The following is an 8,730-nucleotide window of genomic DNA, read 5'->3' as shown; positions in this document are numbered from 1 at the left end:
CTTGAGCTTGCAGGCATAGCCATGCAAGGATCTTCAGGTTCATCCATATAATGACAGTACCAGATTTATTTAATTTTTAATTAATAAGATAAAAACTATTCAAACTGCATCAGCCTTGAACTTTTTATGACGTAAGATTCATGTTCTTTCAAACCTCACCTTCGTGGCAGTGCATGACGGAGGCGTCTTCGAGAAGAAGCAGAACAGGGGCTGTTCCCAGGGGTCCTGCGCGGGCCCGGACATCTGTCACGTCACGTTTAATTCAATACTCAATGTAGAGTAGACAGATCACACCAAAGTAGTGGCATTTGCGGACAACGCCACATTCGTAATCCGTGGAAGAACGCGTGATGAGCTTCAGAGGAACAGCAATGAAATGGTGGAGCTCTTTGACAAATTATGCAGTACCAAGCGCCTTACCGTCTCGAACACTAAATCAAAATATCTCATAATCCATAAGCCGGGGCAGACGATCATCCGAAATCCGGTGATAAAACTCAGGGGTATCACGATTAAAAGAGCAAAAGAACTGAGGCTTCTGGGGCTCACAATAGACGAGAACCTCACCTGGATCTCGCACCTAAAGGAAGTGAGACTGAAGACGCACGCTATCGCCAAAACTCTAAAGAGAATACAAGGAGCAGATTGGGGTCTTCGACCGCACATTTTGAAGATCCTGTACTGTACGGTAATTGAAAAAATAGCAACCTACGCAGCAGCAGTCTGGGCAATTCCAATGAGCTCTATGAAATTGAAAGTCCTAAGCAGCATACAAAGACCTTATGCACTTTCCATTACAAAGGCGTATCGCACAACCGCAACAATGGTGGCAGTAGTGCTTGTGGGCATAATGCCCCTTCACATTAAAGCGGAACAAGAGGCAACGATTACGCGAGTCACCTTATTAAGACAGCAGTCTTTTTTTAGGGGGCAGCATTATATCCCTGCACACTTTGAAGAAAAAAGAACAGTACAACTAGTTCCTCCCGCAGAATATGGCAGAGGAGTGCATGCGCATACCGACTACATTACCTGCAGGATAATTCAGAAGTATGCATTTATACAGATGGCTCAAAGCTTGGCAACCAGGTGGGGTGCAGCTTCATCGCCAAGAGGCAAGGGGATACCCTCGCAGCATGGAAAGGGAACCTGAAAGAAAACAACTCTGTTTTCCTGGCAGAAGCAGCAGCCTTGAAACATGCGCTGTCTTATGCAGCCGCTAACAGCCAAAATTCTTTTCGCATTTACACCAACAGCCAATCGGCCATCTTTGCAATAAGGAATCCTTATCATCCCAGCCACTTATTGCAGAAATCCAAGCCCTCCTGAGAGCTAGATCGTTAGCATCTCCACTCTACATATCCTGGATTAAAGCTCATTTTGGACTTCAGAGAAATAAGGAGGCGGACTTACTCGCAAAGGAGGCCGCGCATAAAATAGATGCGCAGCAAATAGAGGTGCTGTTCCCCAAAAGCAGCTTTAAAAGGACAACGTTGAAGGATGCTCTAATCCACTGGCAAGAGGACTGGATTCCATTCCACAGGCCAAACGCATGTACGAGTTATTCCACAGGGTCAGTACAGACAGGTTACTTTCAGACCCACATATAACGTTTTTTAAATGCACGAGAGTTTTCTCGATAGCAAAAGAGTACAGTTACGAGATATCTATTCATTAAATGCGCGTGCTCCTGTATTTTTAATTTTTCCGGCGTAGCTTTCTCTTCAAATTTGTAGCGCGCAGCATTGCACGGAGAAATGAAACAATTAAATAACAATTCTATTAAAAATAGCAAAATTAAATACAAAATCCGTAATTATTTAAGGAGATAACTTGTTATACTTAGCCAAAATAAGAAATTATTAAAAAAATATTATGACTACATTAACATTATATTAACTCAACTGTGATTAACATTACATTAGCTTTCTTAACTATATTATTAGCATTTTTCATAATTTTTTTTTATTTAAGTAAATGCTTCAATAGCTTTTGACAATCTCTGGGATTAATATACAGTAAAGTGTCACACAGAAGGTATAGTGGTTAGGACAGTTTACTGCGATACCAAAAGGCCCGGGTTCGAATCCCTGAGAAGGCATGGATGTAATTGTCCGTCCCTTCGCAGGAGGTAACAATGGTCCAGCTATTAGGTGCTTCCATAATAACGTGGCCACCACTTTCGGCCTTAGTAGTGGCAAAGTGTAAATCGGCTAGGTGACTGCCAATTTAATATATATACATACATAGATAGCATATATATATATAGAGAGAGAGAATAAAGTTGCAAGCATTTTTTACAGTTAATTATTTGGAACACAGAATAAAAGTATTTGAATTCCCTTGTACTATATCACTGTATCACAGTATGTGTGCACAGAAAGTGTATTTCAAAAACACTTTTCTCTCTTCCTGTAACGTTATGGATTTTTAGACCTTGCATTACTGAATCCAAGAGCAACATTTATTTTTCGCTACAAGTCGTTGCACGGTCAGCCCTCTAAAATAGTTGTTGTAAAAAAGAAAATATATCTATAAAGATTTTAATGAACTTAGCTTTAATAATAGAGATGAAGAACAGCGTTTACAGCTTTTAAAACACTTAGTTTTGAATGAATAATAGACGATTAAATTTGAACGTTTAATAGTTTACGCTTGCCGCTCACTTGATATATTGGTTAGGAAAGCATACTGCGATACCAAAAGGCCCGGGTTCGAATCCTGGAGGAGGCAAGGTGGTCTATCCGTCAAGGTTGCAACTATCCGTCCCTTCATAGGAGGCAAATGTGGCCAACGTATTAGGTGCCTCCATAATAAAGTGACCACCGCTTCTTGCCTTAGTAGTGGCCAACGTCTATCGACGGACTGGGCCCGAAATTGGAAAAAAGTATTTACGCTTTACTGAATGGCTTCACGCTGGCATTCATGCATTTGTGGAGGAGTTTCTCTCAGAAAAAACTAGCTCATATTTGCGATACTCTTGGCGAAAGTATGTAAAACATCTTAAAAAACTCGAACTTCATAGAATTGGATGAGAACCATTGGAAACAATTAAATGAGTTCCAAATTATATTAAATGAAAATTTCAGAACATCATACTTTGCGGAATATTAACAAATGAAGCAAGAATTCCTTCATGATCCCGCTATGCAGATTCTGGTTTTAAAGGCAGGAAACATGGCCATATTTTCATAATTTATGCGCATATTTCTACAAGAACATGTTCATAATTCTGTAATTCATGTCCACATTTCTGCAAGAACATTTACACATTTAAGTAATCGGTAATTAACACAGGCACACCAGACGATAGATCTCCAACCCAGGTTCATATTCTAGAGGACCCATACAGAGTTTAGATATCCTATAGTCCAAGAGACCTCATCCTCGCGGGCGCAACCCCCGCCCGGCTTTTACAAAACTTTGGGCAGAACGAATCGTTGCTGAGTGAGTGAGTGAGCGCCACCAAGGAAGACCACTGACCTGGCCTTAGCCTCATAGTGTCGTTGCTATGTAAAAACTCTGTCACCTTGCCTCCGGGCACCACTCCATTGGCAAATTTACATTGTTATGGGGGCTCTGTCCACTCTGTCAGTCCCCGCCACAAGAACTGAATGGGGTCAAACCCCCGGGGATTCGGTCGACGATCTCCGATCTAGCTCCACCCCAGCCGAAGGAACAGACACGACAGTACCAGTATGATCCATGCCAAGCCTGAACCAACCTGAGTACAATACTCGGATTCTAGTCCTGTGAAGCCAAATTATATACCCCCGTGGTTGAGACTGCCTAGGTACAGATCCTAACCAGTACTTCCCAGGTGTTCGCCTGAGTTAACCCCCGAGGGGGAAGTAATTAACATAGTAGAGCTCAGATCCCCAGTTCCGCAGATACTCGGAGAATTTTAATTCCAAAGAATCATAATGATAGAATAATCTTAAAATTTGTCTCATTACTTGTAATTTCATTTCAAATATTAAAAACATACTACTCCCTACTAGCCGCGGCGCTGAAAATTCACATCATGAATATTTGTTGCTATGTAAGTAGAACGACCGTGCCGCACTACGTAGCATACTTTCTATGGACCTGCCTCCTTGTTTTTAAAGACAGTTGATAGCAGGCGAGAGCGCCAGTGCTTTACCGTGGGGTCAACAGGTGCTGCTTTACAACTGAAACATTCTAAAAGTTCGATGTTTCTTCAAGGTTCAATACTCTTCCATCATTAATGTTTAAATAGATCTGCGGTAACGTATTCACAGTATGTGGGAGGCTCTTGAACTTATGACGATGCAATGCTTCCTATGATGAGTGCTTGCATGGAATGTATCTTATGAGATATCTTGGAATTTGAAGCTAATGACTAAATGTGCCTTTTTAACCGTTTTAAAAAAATTCTTCATCAGGGATGACATAAATCTGTGCCCTAAGGTTGGTTTGTTATCGTATTCATTATTTTGTTGAACTTTCTTCTGCATTCTTTGCTTTTCATAAGAAAGGCTGTATATTTTGGATTTATTTCTGATGGATAACGGATGTAGCTAAACTATTGGGTAAACGGTTGTAGCTCTTGCTATTGGGTATTCGAATACATGATGTGGACCGTCTCAGTTGCAGGTTTGGTTTGGAAATAGGGTCGGTTTGAACACCTTACAAGTACCAGATCACTCTCAGTTGTAGGTATCTATTGATGAAATACTTCTGGAGTAAATGTAGGTGCGGAATGGGGGAGTGAAGTTTTTAGAATTTAAGGGAAGCAAATTGCACCGATCTAAATATCTAGTGCCAAGCTGATCTTGCATCGAATAAGACTGTACTTTATTCTCGAAATCATGCATTAGCCGGTTTAAATTATTCTACATAAATACGAATATTAAACCAATAGCTATCTTTTATGTAATCACCTGTAAATCTCGATAGGCAGAAAATCGTGAAATGCTAAAATCATGGTTTAAGACTCAGCGCATTTTTGAGCTATCCGCACTTCTCAGAACTAGATATATTGGTGGTTAACTTTCCACCATTTACATTTTCGATGACGTTATGATTTCGGTAGGAATGTAACGGAATTTTGTTGAACGAGACAGAGTTTAAGATATATTCAGGTTCCCAGAGAATTGTTTGAAAAATAATGGGTTGACTCGTAAAGAAACTTGGAGGAATTTGTAGACTCAATTAAGAAAAAAATTCAAATCTTCCTTTAAAATTTCTTATTAAATTAGAATTTAAATCTCTAGAAAGACAGAACTATTTCACATACTTACTGTGATTTTAAAATAAGACTTTGTTCAGATGTAATATTGAAAAGTAAAATCTTCAGTAAAATTTACAATTAGGCAAAACATTTGTTAATGTAGAAAGTAAAGCCCATTTCTAAATTGATTTCATTAATAACATTTCAATCCAAACAGATAAAATTGCGACAATTACTCTGGAACCTCAAAAATTCCTAGAACATGCAACACTTTGAGCAAGAGAAGTAAATTTCACTCTTATGAAATACTATGCTTACAAATTTCAAGATTTTAATTATTTGAAGTTCGAGTTTATAGTATGATACACATGTTAGTCGGAGACTTGAAGATGTAGATTTCGTTAACTTTTATTCGTAGTTGCCAAAAAATAAATATATTTAGTTAACAGTTTTTGAAGTAAGAATAATACCTTTGTTAAGAAAAATATTTATATTTTAACAGCTTTTTTTTCATATTTGAAAATTAATAATAAAAGAAGCCAATTGGCCGATGAGCATATACGATGCTTGATGAACATAATTTCTAGTGGTTTCTCTCTACGGCTTCAAATTTTATCAGAATCGAAAATGCTATCTAAGGCCAAGCTGTAGTAAGAAATAAAGAAGTTTATTATCACTTACATACAAATATATGCATTTTGGTTTATGTGTCGAAGAAAAATGTTCTAAATAAGAGAAGGTGATTCGATTGCTATATATTATTCTCAAGTTTTGTCCCACTTGGAAAGTTTCCGTAATTTCCATATTTTTAGTTTAAGCTAAAAAAAGTTCTCAAATGTTTCATTAAACATGTTAGAATAATTTAAAGTAACTCTCAGTCAGAAAATATTAATATTTAGCTGTCAGTTTACTTGAATTATAAAGTGTAAAGAACAAAAATTTCTTGCAGGTACCAAACTTTAGATTTCAGATAGAAAATAAATATACATCTGATTTTTTTTCCCTTTGGGATACTATTATTATTGTTGTTTACATATATTTAAATAAATATTTAGCAATCGAAATTTTAAATTTATTTCAAATATTTTTTATATTGTTAATAAAAATTTTTTAATTTTCTTAAAAAGTTTAGCCCGCCAGTTGTTTTTTGATTGTACATTCGACCCGTCGTCGACACTAAAAATGAGGAAAGCTGAAATGGAAATTCTAGATACTGAATCAGAGTGATCATAAATATATTTTAGTGAGACTAAAAGATTTCCAAATTGAAGATGATTACCCCTTTGCTTACAGTAGAAATTTAAGAAAAGTCAAACATATGCTTCGTAATATTGGTAAATGCATTGAATACTATGAAGATAGAATAGTTAAGTATGAGACATCAATGGAAATTAATGAGTGTGTTTCTCAACTGGAAGAATTATTAATCGATAATAGGATAAGTACCTAAAAATAAAATGTAAGAAAAAACAAAAACAAATTACTAGTTGATGGACTCAAGATTTGGACAGGCAAAGGATGATTATTCGTGCACTAAGGAAGAGTTCCCAGGTTAGCGAGATCGATAATAATGTTAGATTGAAGAGAAAAATTAAATACAAAAGAAATTTGGCTCTTTACAAAAAGAAAAAAATTAAAAAAACTAAAAGAAATTATACAAATATGATCTTTTTACTAAATAAGGAGTATTATATTTATTATCGGACTGCAAAAGGAAGGTTAAGAAGTCAAATGATTTTGAAACAGTCACAGGAAGCGGAGGTCGCCTCTGTGGAGGAGATTTATAGGAAAATTGTGGAAGAAGTCAATATGGAAAGCAGAATAGTGATTTAAATATCGCGGGGGAGGTCAATATGGAAGATGATGTAAAAATTGAAGATGCTTTTACCTATGAAGAAATTTCTTATACGATTAAGTGTTTAAGAGTCCATTCTGCCCCAAGATTAGATAGGATCGGGGTTTAGCTTGTTAAGAAATTATTTGAGGAGTTTTCTTCATTTCATTTGGTTTTATATAATAGATGTCTTTATTTGCGTATTTATCCAGATGCTTGGAAAATTGATCAAATGATACTTTTGGAATAAAAGGTAATGGAGGATATAGACCTATTTGCCTCTTAAAGACGTATGCAAAAATTTATGACAAACTAATGAATGACCAAACAGAATTCAACAAAAATTAAGAGAAATAAACTATATTAGTGACAGACAATATGGCTTTCAACGAGGCAAGTCTACGGATTTGGCCTATATAACGTTTTATTTCATTTGAAAAATAAGAAGCAAAAAAATTTATGTTGCCCTGATCTCTTTCGATATCCGTGGGGGGTTTGACTCAATTATTTGGTCGTCCCTGCTATCTGAACTGAAGAAAATAGGGATCACAAAACAACTATTTGAAATTATTAAAGATTACCTAAAAAATAGGGAGATTGTTTTCAAAAATAAAAATGATTCTGTTCATCTTGTTTATGATATTGAAAGAGGATGTCCTCAAGGCTCCTGCAGCGCACCCGTGTTCTGGAGCCTCATTGTCGATAAAATTTTTAATTAACATGACTGGTGTTGAATTATTCTGCTTTGCAGATGATATTTTGGCTATTGTCTATGATGGCTCTTTAGAGAAATTCGAAAAATCTTTTAAGAGTTTAGAGGAAAATTTTATGAACTAGAGTAGAGAAGAAAATACAGAGTTTTGCAATTAAAAAATAAATGCCATTTTCTTTCCTAGGGGTGGTAAGGCTACTAGAAAACCAAAGTTGAAATTTAATGATATAAAGATTAATTTTAAAAGTCAGTTTAAATATCTTGGAGTAATTATTGATGAAAAGATAACTTTTATTGAACATTTTAAGGCGATTCACAGATATATAGAGAAAATTTTAAAATATTATAGAAGTACCTTCGATTCACAAACTTTGCAGCTAAAAAGCACCACCCTTAGAGATATTTCTTTAAATGTTATTAGGCCAAAAATTTTATATGGTATTGGCATGTGAGGCTGCCGGGCAGGGGAATTGATTAGACTGAGAACTAAACTGGATTCATTGGAAAGGAACTGGCTGCTTGCAATCACAAGAGCTTTCCGTACTGTTCCTATAGAAGTTATTTTCTTACTTGCTGGCATTCCGCCACTCTCAATTCCACTCTCAATTTTTTATAACTTTTATTATGAAAATTTTTTACTCAGCTATGGTTTTAAAAAGATTTTAACATGCGAAAATGGTGATGTTTTAAATGGTAACGCATTGACAGGAAAAGATTTTATTAATATACATCTAAAAGATTTCAAGGGTATACCGTACGATAAAGATTATATGAATACTGGCATGATTGATATATACACTGATGGCTCCGGATATGATGAAGGTGGAACTGTTTGTGCTTTTGTTATTTTTTATTACGAAGTCGAAATCTATAATAGAAAAATACGATTAGAAGGAAATAAATCAGTCTATCAAGCTGAAGCGGTTGCAATTAGAGAGGCACTGCGGTGGAGTTATAAAAACTTAAACAGTACTTTACAATACATATTTA

The sequence above is a fragment of the Stegodyphus dumicola genome, chromosome 6 (genome assembly GCF_044657685.1).
Source record: "Stegodyphus dumicola isolate Sdum_Otavi_A_Nest chromosome 6, ASM4465768v1".
NCBI lineage: Eukaryota > Metazoa > Arthropoda > Arachnida > Araneae > Eresidae > Stegodyphus > Stegodyphus dumicola.
Note: the sequence above shows the minus strand (reverse complement) of the source record.